Source organism: Callospermophilus lateralis, unplaced genomic scaffold (genome assembly GCF_048772815.1).
Source record: "Callospermophilus lateralis isolate mCalLat2 unplaced genomic scaffold, mCalLat2.hap1 Scaffold_105, whole genome shotgun sequence".
NCBI lineage: Eukaryota > Metazoa > Chordata > Mammalia > Rodentia > Sciuridae > Callospermophilus > Callospermophilus lateralis.
In genome coordinates, this window is record NW_027510702.1 from 3,353,457 (window position 1) to 3,367,371 (window position 13,915).

The following is a 13,915-nucleotide window of genomic DNA, read 5'->3' on the forward strand; positions in this document are numbered from 1 at the left end:
AAAATAGACCAGCCCGCCCCTCCTTATATTTTTTTGTTGTGAAGTCATATGTACTGGTCTTGAATCCATAGATATTAATTATACAGTTTTGAAAAATAGAATGATAAATCTTTCACTGTTTTTAAGCAGAAAATATTTACATCATTCCAAAAAAATATTTTCTTATTCATGCAACTTTGTGTTCCCAGAAGGATGTTACTATAGTGGATATTTAACCATAATTTTATTTTGCCTGACATCATGCAATATAATTTAAATACAACTTCTGAACTGTACAGTACCTGTGAGAGTCAACAAGCATGTGTGCTTAAGTAATGTCTTCATTTGTATTGATGACTGCTCTTGTATTTTATATGTGCACTATATTTTTTTTTTATTTCAACATTCAAGAAAATCTGAGTTATTTCTTATTTTCGACCATTAGGAGTAGTGGGTTCATCAATATTTTTAAACAAATAATTATTTGTATTTCAATGACACTGCATTTTATTTTTACTGGTTACTATGAGGATTACAATTTCTATATTATCATTTCAATTAAAATCAGTATTATATGATATTACTAAATACAAAATAAAAATCTTATTATAGACTGTATCCTTTTTTTGTATCCTTTGTGCAACTACTGATTTTCTACCTATTATACATCCCAAAATATACTGTATAATTTTTTGTACAAAATAATCATAGATTGTTATAAAACAAAGATCAAAAGTATTATTCGTAAGATTGCTAATATCTGCCAGCCATGGTGGTACACACCTATAATTCCAGTGACTTTCGAGGATTAAGCAGGATGATCCCAAGGACAAATACTTCCTCTATTACTTAGCAATGCTCTAAGCTACTCAGTAAAACACTTTCTAATAGAAATATTAAAAGGGTGGAGGAACTCAGGATGTGGCTCAGTGTTTAAGTGTACCTAGGTTTAATCAATAGTACAAAAAAAGATTTCTAATATATTATAAAATTAGCAGTGTGGTAAAACTTTGACAATAATATAACTCATACAGAATTTAATAGATAATAGTAGCAAATTATGTAATCTTATCAGTGACATATTTGCTACAATATTAGTGGATATGAAGATTTTTGTTAAATTTTCTTTCCTATGTACCACATAGTCCTAAGTATAAATTTTCAATGTCATTATTTATAGCCTGAAATACCATTTAAACAACAGGATATATTATATTTTATACTGATTGTTTTATGTTTTACAGGTTATTTTGCTCTCAGTTTTTTTTAAGTCACAAAAGTAAATTCAAGAATGGTTTCAAAGTCACTAAACACTACACAATAAGGACCACAGAGATAATTTAATACCCCTGGTCACAACTCTAAGACACATTAAATATGAAAAACAGTTTTATGTGGACATACTAAACATAAGTCTTGACTCTCAAATTTTTATCTACACAATGAGAACTCACTTCAGATAACAGTCAGAAATTCACCACATTATATACATTAATCAGAAGGCCAATTGCAAATGCTTTGTTGGCCTTTCCATTTCATAAAATTTTTCCTATATTTACACACTTCTTTTTTGTGACCTTGAAAATATATACTTTTTAAGCTCTGTTGTTTATCATTTGGGAAAAGAAAAATATTAAGAAAGCAAGAGACACAAGGAAGAAACTGCATGTACCTTACTTTCACCATATTAAAAACATTATTGGGAATCTCACAAACATACAACTCAGAAACAACAACAACAAAAAAGACTACAAAACAGACACAAATACATACATCAGCACAAGAAGTAAATGAAACAGGAATGAGCAAATTCCCTGTTCTCAATTAAGTAGAAGACAGAAACAATAAAGAAATCCTCCAATCTTTGAAAATAAAAACACATTTGATGAGGAAATTTGGCAGAATTATCTCTATTTTTTTTATTGATTGTTCAAAACGTTACAGAGCTCACGATATATCATCTTTCATACATTTGACTCAATTGGGTTATGAACTCCCATTTATACCCCAAATACAAATTGCAGAATCACATCAGTTACACACTCACATTTTTACATAATGGCATGTTAATGACTGTTGTATTCTGCTACCATTACTATCCCCTACTATCCCCCCTCCCCTCCCCTCTTTTTAGGAAGAATAAAATTACAAACATGTTAATTGTTTGTAATTGTCAAATTCTTTTATTTTTTGCCATGTAAACTTTTAGAGACTTGTGGAAAATTGGTTTGGTACTATCTACATAGGCATACCTTAATTTGTCATCAGTTCTACTCTTTGACACCAAAATATTCTTAATGTTCCAACAGGTGGCTGCCACTTCTGCTTTCACCACCAAAAGAGACTGAATCTGCTATTACCTTCCACTGTCTAGTCCCTCTAAGTTAGGGCCCTGGTAACCAAGTTTCCCATGAAACTATGCCCAGTACCACAAAAATGTCAGAGAAAAGCATAGGGAATGTGGAATGTGGCATAGGTGAGAATCAAGTATCTAAAAGAGAAGACAATGGAAGTAAAGGTAAACTTGACAAAGAAGAAGAAAAATTGGTGAAGGAACAAGATAATGGATCTCAGGAGAAAGAAAAAAATGGCTAAGGGTGTATTAGATAAGAAAAAGGCTGATCACATGTGGGAGAAGAGAGAATCTATTGTGGCAGTATAATATGTATGCCAGTGGCCTCATATATGGAAATTCCTAAAAGCCAAAACTTAATGGTGTAATGGTGAAATCAAACAAGTATGCCACACACCTGGCTTCTTGATCTTAGAGTTCTACTGGATATGTGACACTTTTTTCTCTCAAGACTTGTAATTTCTTCTTCTTCAGGCACTGCTCATCCAACTTCAATATGCTTTTGCTCCACTTCTGTATCTGTGCCATTTGAGATTCCTCAGATTGTCTCTGGTAACTCATACCCAATCTCTTTTTTTTCTTCAACCAATCCAACCAATACTTATACTCTGATAAATTTTTATAATTGAATTCTTAATGTCCCAACCCCTCTATATTCTGACTCCTTGATAACTCTCCAATTTGCTCCACCAACAAAGAATCAAGCATGATTGGCATAAGGTTTGGTTTCCTACACAATTAGCTACATAATCTACACTTTTAAAATAATTAAATGAGTAGATGTTCCCAATTCTGTGTTTTGTTTTCTTTTAAAAAATAATAATATTTTTAAGCAATTAGTTGGAAGAAAAAGTGGAAGATACCACTAGGGTGACTGGAGGGTATAGTGAAAGCAAAAAGACATGAAGCTGTTCTATGTACCATCATTAATATTCTATTTCTGAATATAAATAGTAGTTACATAGTTTATTCTCTTTGTAATAATTCACTGATCTGTATAGTTTTGATGCTGTTCAATTATTTGCATTGTTACATAATATCAACTTAATTTCATGAAAGGTGGTGGGGAAGAACTTAAGGGAGAGACTAAAATGGTAATAGAAAATACTTTGGGGTAATGGATGAATTAATTGATTATTGAGCTGTTCTTATGGATATGTGTGTGTGTATATATATATATATAGAGAGAGAGTTTATATATAAAAGTATACACCTTAAATATTTATTGTAATTAGAGCAAAGGATATAGCTCAGTTGGTAGAGTACTTTCCTCACAAGCAAGTCCCTGGGTTCAATCACCAGCACCATAATATATATATATAGATATAGATAGATAGATAGATATATATATATATATAGATATATATAGATATAGATAGATAGATATAGATATAGATATAGATAGATAGATAGATAGATAGATAGTAACTATATCAATAAACCTGAAAAATTTGTTTAAGTTGAGGTAAAAAAAGAATTCACACTATTAAGAGTTAAATTCAAAATAAAACTAAGAATTTGTTAGCTACTTATCAGTATCAGTATTTTGGGAAAGGTAATTTTTATAGGAAGAGGCTCAGGAAAAATACTGACAAAGGAGTAATACTTAAACATATTAACAGTGAACATAGCAGAGAAAGTATCAATAATACCAAATGTTGCAATGAGAACACAAAATTAAAAGGGCTATGGTAAATTTTACATGTAAAAATTTTATATTATTTATATATTATATAATTCAACATGTATGGTATGTATAATGATGCTTCATTTAGTGATGTGGATACATTCTGGAAAATGCACCATAAGATGATTCTGTTATTTTGTTAATATGATGGGTACTAACACAGTCCTAGATGGTATAGAGCATTACATACCTACATTATAATTTAGCCATTATACTGTACATGAAGTCCATCATTAATGAAAACAATATGATTTATAATGTTAAATCCATAGAGCCACATATGACTCTAGGATTTAACATTATAACAATCACTGTAGACCTTATAATGAGACAAATAATTAGCCCTGTGAAATTAAAGACAGAAAACTTAAAAAGGCTCTCACCACTTATACAATGATGAAAGACAGATACTTTACTGCCATAAAGGAGAAGAAATGATATCCTTTTCAAAGAAAGCTGCTAAAACAATGGAATATCTGCATAACAAAAAAGTCATTGTATTATTTCCTGGTAAGACATAATAAATCATTCATTGGTAAAAAAAAAAATACTTTTAATATAAAAGAAAAATATAAGATATGCAAAAACTTTTACAAGAAAGGGATTTATACAATTTATATAGTGGTGGGTGACTGTAATACCAGCTACTTGGTAAGAAAAGTAAGAAGAATTGCAAGATAAAGTTCATCTTCAGGGCTGGGGCTGTAACTCAGTTGGTAGAGCACTTGTCTAGCATGTGTAAGGCACTGGGTTTGATCCTCAGCACCACATAAAAATAAATAAATAAAATAAAGTTATTGTGTCTTTCTACAACTAAAAATATTTTTTAAATGCTTAAGCATTATAGTGAGATACTTAAAATAAACTTTAGAAAGGACGCAATTGTACCTGAGTAGTATGGCAAACCTTTCTTTAATCATCCAAAATAAAACAATAATAATCATAATAATAACAATAATAAATACATGAATATGGTTGTTTGTTTTCAAGTTATATAATGTTTCCATAACAAAACAGGGAAATATTAAAATGTAATTTATAGTTATGATACCATTAAACGGTACCAACTGAAGTAACAAATTTGGAAAAACTAATTGCCTCACATATGACAAAATGTATGCCTCACATGTGAAAAATAGAAAAGGAAGCGAGGGCAAGAGAATCCCAAGTTTAAAGGTAGCCTTAGCAATTCATTCAGGCCATAAGCAAATTAGAGACATTGCCTTAAAATTTAAAAATAAATAAAATAAAAAGAGAGGGGATGTTACACAGTAGTTACACATTTCTGATTTTAAAACTGGGTAACAAAAAAGTAAATAATAATTTAAAGAATGTCAAAAACTGAGACCCCAAGGAAGAGAACATAAAAGCTATATATACATAGTAGAATATTCCTATAATATTAGCAGCTTGGGATACTCAGGAAGAAGAATTGTGAGTTCAAATACAGTCTCAGAAATTTAGTGAGGACCTAAGCAATTAAGTGAGATTGTGAGTAAAATGAAAATATTTAAAGAGATCTAGGATATTTTTCAGGGGTTAAGTGCCTCAGGATTCAATTCCCAGAACCAAAAAAGAAAAGAAACATATTTCATTATACATCTTTCAAAAGGAAACATAAGTGTTAAATAATCATAAGATATCTCAATAGCATTAGAAATTAGGAAATGACAAATAAAATAATAACTGTGAGACAAAATTAAATAGTATCAGTAAACACATGAAACAAATTTTCATTAACTAAAGAGGAAGTAAAAATTGTTATTTCTTCAAAGAAACTGGCTATTGAAAATACATGTTTATTCCCCAACAGAAGCATATGCTTATAAAAATTACTGCACATCTGAACCATGATAACATATAAAGATATGACAGTATTGGTCCAAACAGATAAAACCCAAAACATGAAGAAAAGGCAATGTACATTGAGAAAGATATAAGAATAAAGTGAGGAAAATGATTTCCAGAACCCATTTTATCATAATATATCCAGTTTGACAAATATGTAAATCATCAAATAGTTTTATGTAGATGTAACATATATGTAATATTTTGCTTGCATACATATTTAAAAATATGTAGAGAAAATAAATATATACATATAAAAGACTTGATTATACTCACTATTGTGTACATGATAAAACTCATCATTACCAAGATGTAAAATTCCCCCTAAATCTCAAACATCACCTCATTAAAATGTTAACATATTTTACTTTTATGGAAGAAGTGACCAGAGCAAAATTCTAAAATTTATCTGGAATGTTATATGTTATACATAAAATTAGCACTCAAATTCTGAATTAAAAGAACTTATTTTTCAATAATAGAAACCAAAGAATCATAATACAAAACAATATCCATAAATGAATGTATATGTCTGTAAAACTCAATGTTTATTTAATAAAAATTGAAAGGCCAACATAAATCTAAACACCTTAAGAAACTCACCACATGTGAAAGGATGACATGGCCAAACCTAAAGGAAAATCAACTACAGGGCAGAATTTACTGGTATAGTTTATGTATACAATATGCAAGGCACTGGGTTCAAATTGCAGCCCAATAATAAAAGGCATATTTTAAGTGAGGGCAATCTTGGGAATATAAAAGAATAGGAGCTACTGACTCTCTCGCCATCCATGGATACATTGAATGCAAATATTGTTTCAAGTTCCTCTTAGGCAAAGTAAAAAAATGAGTTGAAAGATTTATATAAATTGAATAGCTGGGAAAATACCTGCCACTTGATGATTTTAAAAAGCTAGGGTAAACTTGGGCCTCAGTTCAGCCTTAGGCATTGTACTATGTAATTGGAACAGAATTACCAACAGCCAGTATCTCCCTGAAAAGAGAAAGATTGGGACCATATATATAACACAATACCTCTAAATAGTTTTTGTGCTTACAGCTTAATTTTGCTTGTGCTGAAGAAGGATCTTGATATTAATAAGTGCTAAGAACCCAGAAAAAGTGATAGTTATCTATGTCCATGCAAGGGCATCCATGTGCTTAAACCCTGAGATCAGGAGAGAGAAATTAATCACAAAAGATTTGGTTTATGCATTTGTGTGTGTTCAACACACAAAGAACTCCAATCTCCAGCTTGCCTTTCTAAAAATTCCATGACTGCCAATTTTTCCCAGGAGAAAAACATTTTCTTCACTGACCATTTAATCTTTTAACATGTTCCACTCAATGGACAAAAAACTATTTTCCTCATATATAACCAAACACTCTGAAAAAAAAAAGTATAAGGCTTAGGCAGGGGGACCACAAATAGAAAGACATTTCAAGCCCTCAAAGTTCTGGGAGTAAAGCTTACTGATCATTTGCAAATATCTACTAGATCAAAACCCGAGGTCTTCTACTGGTTTGCAAGCATGTCTATGGGCTGCTAAAATCCCAACCAGTAGTTCAGAGAAGAGGTTAGAAAGCACAGATATCTGTTAATTCCCAGAAAAGATTTTCTACACACTCTCTCTGTGGCCACTTGACAGATTGGACTCTACAATCTTCTAACATGAATTTTATGCACTAGCCAAACAGTGGACACTTGTATACTGAACACCACTATTAGAGTAGCTTTTGCCACCAGGCATGGTTGCACATGCCTGTAATCCAAACAGTTTGGGAAGTTGAGGCAGGAGGACCCGCAATTCAAAGCCAGCCTCAAGAAAAGTGAGGCACTAAGCAACTCAGTGAGACCCTGTCTCTAAATAAAATACAAATTAGGGCTGGGAATGTGGCTCAGTGGTTTAGTGCATCTGAGTTCAATCCCCAGTGCCTACACTAAAAAGGAGAACAGTTTTGTCAATAATTTAATAATAAAAATGAGTCAAGAAATTATGGATATAGAAAAAAAGAAATCCTTGTACACTGTTGGTAAAAATGTAAATTTAGAAAACTCATTTGGGAAAATCATGTAGACTCCTTGAACTATTTAAAACAGAGCTAACACATAACATGATTACATTAATTCTGGGTAGAATTTCAAGAAGTTAGAATGAGGAAGTCAAATAAATGACTGCATGTCCATTATCACATAGCAGTATTTTCAATAGTCAAAGAAAAAAAATGATAGACTTAAGTGAAGGGTGTTCCAAGAGATTTCTTTCAGCTCCAGGGCATCCAATTACTCACCAGATAATCTTCACACCATATTTCACACTGCTCGCTTTTGTCAGAAGAGGACACAGAGACACAAATGGGCTATACACTCCAAAATTATGTGGACATGATAGCTATGGATACATCAGAAACCCCTGACCAAGGAGAAAATATGAGAGTTACATGAGTGACAAGAGGACATATCATCTTGTAAAGTCCACAAGAGGGAATCCCGACTCAAAGACAATCAAGTAAGTATCTGTTTCTATAAAAGACAAAGAGAGGAAAAGAATAAGCATTTCATTACAAAGTGTCAGTGACACTTTTTTTTCTGTCATATTAAACACAAACTGGAGGATAAAAATTCCATAACACTGCCACCTAGTGCTTGAGTTGTGGCTCAGAACACTCACCTAGCATGTGTGAGGAACTGGGTTTGATCCTCAGCACAACATAAAAAATGAAATAAAAATATTATGTCCACTTATATCTAAAAAGTATTAAAAAACAACAATTTCAACTAGTTGTTACCTGAATGTAGGACTATGTTTTCCAGACATTTTATATTCTCCCAAGTTGCCATATGCACTATAGATATTTTAAAGTACTGATTTTAGAGGCTGGTTTGTAGCTCAGAGGTATAAAACTTGCCTAGCATGTGCAGGGCCTAGTACTGCAGAACAAAAACCAAAAATATTTATTTTCTGCCAATTATTGATGCATTATTTAACTACACTACTGTGCTAGATATTACTCTGAAGTAAAAATAAACCATAGACTCACTGAGTCACTCAAGGCTAAAACCAGTTTTGAATTTCTTAATAAACAACAAATAAACCGATTTCAACTTTTTTTCTCCTTTCTCATATATTGTCAATTTCTTTATTATATCAAAACCACCAATTAATTAAATCATGGGGTTATAAAACAAATACCTAATATGAAAAGAAAAACTTCAGCTTAAAAAAAAATTATAATTGTATATGGACAGAACGCCTTTGTTTGCTTATTTTTATGTGTTGCTAAGGATCAAACCGAGTGCCTTTCAGGTTAGATAACTACTCTGCCACTGAGCTATAGCCTCAGCCCCAAATTTCAGCTTTTTAACTAGAATTTTAATATTCCAATCAGTTGAAGATTTGTGGGTTTTTTTTCCTTAACAAAGTCTAAAGTTTTAAAAATATTATTATTAGTTAGATTAGCCTTTTTTACAAGTCTTTGGGAAGGTTTAATTTAACACAATTGTGATGTTTTGGATATCTGATGAAACAGTATAGACTCTCACCCAAAATGTGGTTTGCATATTGAGACTGATGATGCCACACATCCCCATTCAAATAGGATATGAAAAGATTTTCTACTCACATAACAAGATTTTATGGGGAGGGGAGGGCAGGCCTCCATATTGATCTGAAATTGGCCTAAGAAAAGAGACTGCTCATGGGTTTTTAAGGTGGTTAGGAGTGAAGGTGGGGTGAGAGTTCTTGTACACTTGTTACTGACACCAAAGGAGAGAGCCCCTAGATTTTCTTATCAGTTTGACCAGATGTGGGAAAGAAGGGGAATCAGAAGAAGTAAGGTTTAAAAATGTGACAGCAGTTACACATCAAATATGGTTTTATACTCTTTATTACTTGACATTACAACCAATTTAAAAAGCACAAAATACAAGATACTGTACAATATTTACATAATTTCAGAAAATTTTAAACATCTTGATTTAAGTTATATATAATTAATTGAAAATACAAAATATAAGTATGAAATTGTTTTCTGTTGAAGACAGGGAATAAAGTTTTATATGTTCTTCAAAAAAGGTTTAAACAAAAAGCAGGAACACCATTGATAACAACAACTCAATTTTCAGAAAATAGTCTTTCTCATATAATTTTCTTCCATTAAAGATAGAAAACATAACTGATAAAATTAGAAATTTACTATTTGTTGTATTTAAGAGAAAACAACAGAGATTTAATTCACTGTCAATAATAAAGCCTCTAAAATGATTATTAGAGTATTATTCAAATTCTGGAACACTGATGCATAAGTGAAACCCAGTAATTGTAAAAAAAAAAAAATGTTTAGTTGCTATAGTATACCCGAGCACTAATTTTAAACAGTTGCCACTAAAAAGTCTTCTGATGACCTCAGGAATTCTTCTTCTTATGAAAACAACTAAAATACCATTAAGAATGAAATTTGGACTCCAGGAATAAACAGATTTATATTTATAATAAAAAGTAATGGAAGAAGTATCAAATTTTACAGATTAACAAAAGTTCTGCCTGGGTACGCCTTGCAAAATCAAAACCAAAATAAATGACTAGCTAATGTTATAAATAAAAAATATTAAATATTTAAATTAATATAATCAAATAATTTCACTATGGTAAACCATTTCATCTCATCACCAAAAAAGGAGTATCTTCAGTTTTTAGTAGTAATGTAAATTTATGCCCTAGATGATTATAAAATATTAAAATCATTCAAAAATTAATAACTAGTTCAAAAAAAAGTAAATTGTGCCGTATTTTGGAGGAAGATGAAAACCTTTTAATGAAGAAGAAGGTATTGTTTGATCCTGTTCAAAAGAAAAGGGAAAACTAAAATCATCTTTTCCAGTACCAAATGTATGAGCTGAAGTGTCTTATGAAAAAGAAAATGTAAAGGTGCCTTCTCCTTCTGGTTTCCCAAATAAATTTCCTGAGGAAGACAAATATTACAAGATCATGCTATCCATGTTATATAGAATGCATATAACCTACAGGATTACAATATAATGTATACAATAAATACAGTACCACTGAATTATTTACCTGTTTAACAGATATTTAAATGCACTCTTCTCACATGGGAGGCATTATTCTTGACACTATGGAAGGATAAACAGACTCAAACATAAACCCAACTTGTAAGTAATATAAACTCAAGTAAATAAAGAACTACTATATGTGGTAGAAGGTGTAGTAAAACACTTCAAATGAAGAGACTAGCACAGAGGCCCAGAAATAGGCATAGGAATTATTAGAGTAACAGAAATCAGCTCAACTTGACAAGATATTGAGAAATAATAATGATATATTAAGCAGGAATTAATGAAGATGAGCTTGGAAAGACAGTTGAATGTCTCACTAGAGAATCAGGACTTTATTTAGTAGACAACAGGAAAACATTAAGCATTATCAAATATAATATGATATTAAATAAATTGTTTTATAAGGATTCTTCAGGAGAGATGTGTAGAAAGGCTGGAACAGAAGTGTCTAGAAGTGGAGAAAACCACAAAAGGAAAAAACTCTATTGTCCAGCAAAGAGATGGTGAAAATTGACCTTACCTATACCATCATAACAATGGAAATGGAGAGAAAAAATGTTAGATCTGAGAGACATTGCATAAGTCAAACTTATCCAACCATTATTTATTGACCGACTACAATATACACTCATAGCATTGTTCAAAAATCAACTTTATGTATAGAATTATTTGGTGTTTGACTCTCTGAATTTCCACTAAAGAAAAATACTGTTTTCATCATTATATTATTTAAAACTATAAATATTAAATTTGTCAACATCTTAAATTTAAAATCAATTATTATTAACTCTACAATAAATGAAAGATTTACCTAAAACAAGTCTTCTAAGGCACCTAATATTTTTTTCCATAGAGAACTGATCAACTAGTACATTAAGCAAAAGAAATTACTTTGTAACACTTTGAAGTTTTCTTATATTTTTTAATATCTCAGTTATTTTACTCTAAATAAGCCAGCTAGCAATTAAAATGGCTGACTGACTGGATGGACTGATTACCAGACAGTTGTGTTTTGTTTCTCTCCCTTTCTCATTCTACTGTCTTCAGCACATACCCATAAATCTTAAAAAGAAAATTTAGACATAGATCCAGAAAAAACTAAAATCTTGAATCACTTTTTGCATAAATAAATTTGATTTTATTTTTTAATTTCAGAAGATTATATGTGGGCTTCATAAAACTATGTTCACTGTAAATAAATATAGATTGCTATGCAAGGAAGGATTCTAGGTGCTGTGAGGAATTCAGAAGTGAATATAACAGGTCTTTGCCCTTAAAGAAACAAAAATCCAGAGAGTATCTCATTGTGTATATATATATATATATATATATATATATATATATATATATATATATATATATATATACACAAATAATAAATGATAGGAGGTAGAATATTTAAAAGTATAAAAAAGGGGTTGGGGATATAGCTAAGTTGGTAGAGTGCTTGCCTCACATGCACAGGCCTTGGATTCAATCCCCAGCACTACAAAAGAAGAAGAAGAAGAAGAAGAAGAAGAAGAAGAAGAAGAAGAAGAAGAAGAAGAAGAAGAAGAAATAATATTCACAAAAGTTAAAAAGAGGTCTTTCTGGAATGCAAGGTTGAGGGGAAAATAAAGTTTTTTTGGAAGAGAACTTGAAAGATGGTTAGGGATGGAAGTTGGAGATTACAAGAAGAAAAAAAGCAGATAAGAAAATATAGCTTATCTGACACTATGTTCTTCAGTCTAGCCAAAGCATGAGTAATTCTTACAAGGGAAAGGGCTTGAAAGGTATGTTGGAGCTAGGTTAGAAAAGTAGGAAAATAATTTGAGTTGATGGAGAGCCACCAAAGGCATCTGATTTGTGCAATTACAAAATCAACATTAGGCATGAGGAAGATCATTTAAACTGTGATTTATGGGTAAGCTAAGAAGATGAAAAGACCAATTAAGATATGACTGCAGTAGCACTGTGAATAGTTATTAGAGTTTGAAATATAACAGTTTTGATTAATATAGAAAAAGGAAATAAGTACTTCAGAGGAAGAACTGATAAAACTTGATTAGCTGAATTTAGTCACAGTCACAAGGAGAAGTTAAAATTATTACTGAATTTTGGCCACCACAATAATGGAGATAACATTAGGGACATTAAAAGAACAAATTTGATTTCAGATATGGTGAGTTTTTAATGTTAAAAGATATCTTCGATATAAAAAGATTTTCATTACAACTTCATTCTTACAGTTATTGTTGTCAAGATCTTGGCATCATCCTTGTTTCCTTCTCATCCTTAAAGGTGATAGACAAATTCTTCCAGATCTATCTTCAGAAAAATTGACAACCAAAATGCCATTCCTTCTTACCAATTCTACTGTCATTATCTTAGCCATCACCAATTCTTACTTGTATTATTTTAATAGCTTCCTAATCTGTTTTCACTCATTTCCATTATTTGTTCCCCATATAGCAGACAGTAATCTTTTAAAAGCCAGTTAGATAATTTCAGTCCTTTGCTCAAAACCCTCCAATGGTTTCCCATCTTACTTTCCAAAGATCTGAACAGTCTATAGGTCCCATGATTTGCTTCCTCTCCAACCTCTCTGATTTAATCTTCCTACATAATTGCTCCTTCCTTATTCCATTCCAGTTATACCAATTTACCTGCTGTTCTTTGAACATACTGAGTATGTGCCTATCTTAACTTTTCATCCTTCACTTTGAAAGCTTTTCCCAGTAGCTTGTACTGCACCTCCTTCATGTCTTTCCTCAAATGTCACCTCTTAATGATTGCCTTCTCTGACTCTCTCGTAACACAGCAACTGCCTTCTCAATCCAAGTTCTTCTTATTCCCCTTATTCTGCTTTACCTTTATTTATATTATTAATTACAACCAGTAAGTACAGAGTTAACCTCAAGCCTAGACTGATTCAGACCCACTTGGAAGAATGATCTTGGAGTCTGATTTCTCACAGCACTGTCTCCTTAGA

The 13,915-nt window shown here is 31.3% G+C and overlaps 1 pseudogene; it reads right to left on the reverse strand.

The window, feature by feature from the left end:
- Positions 1–8,332: 8,332 nt before the first annotated feature.
- LOC143637775 (protein SIX6OS1-like) overlaps positions 8,333–13,915 on the reverse strand; it is a 30,074-nt pseudogene continuing 24,491 nt past the window's right edge.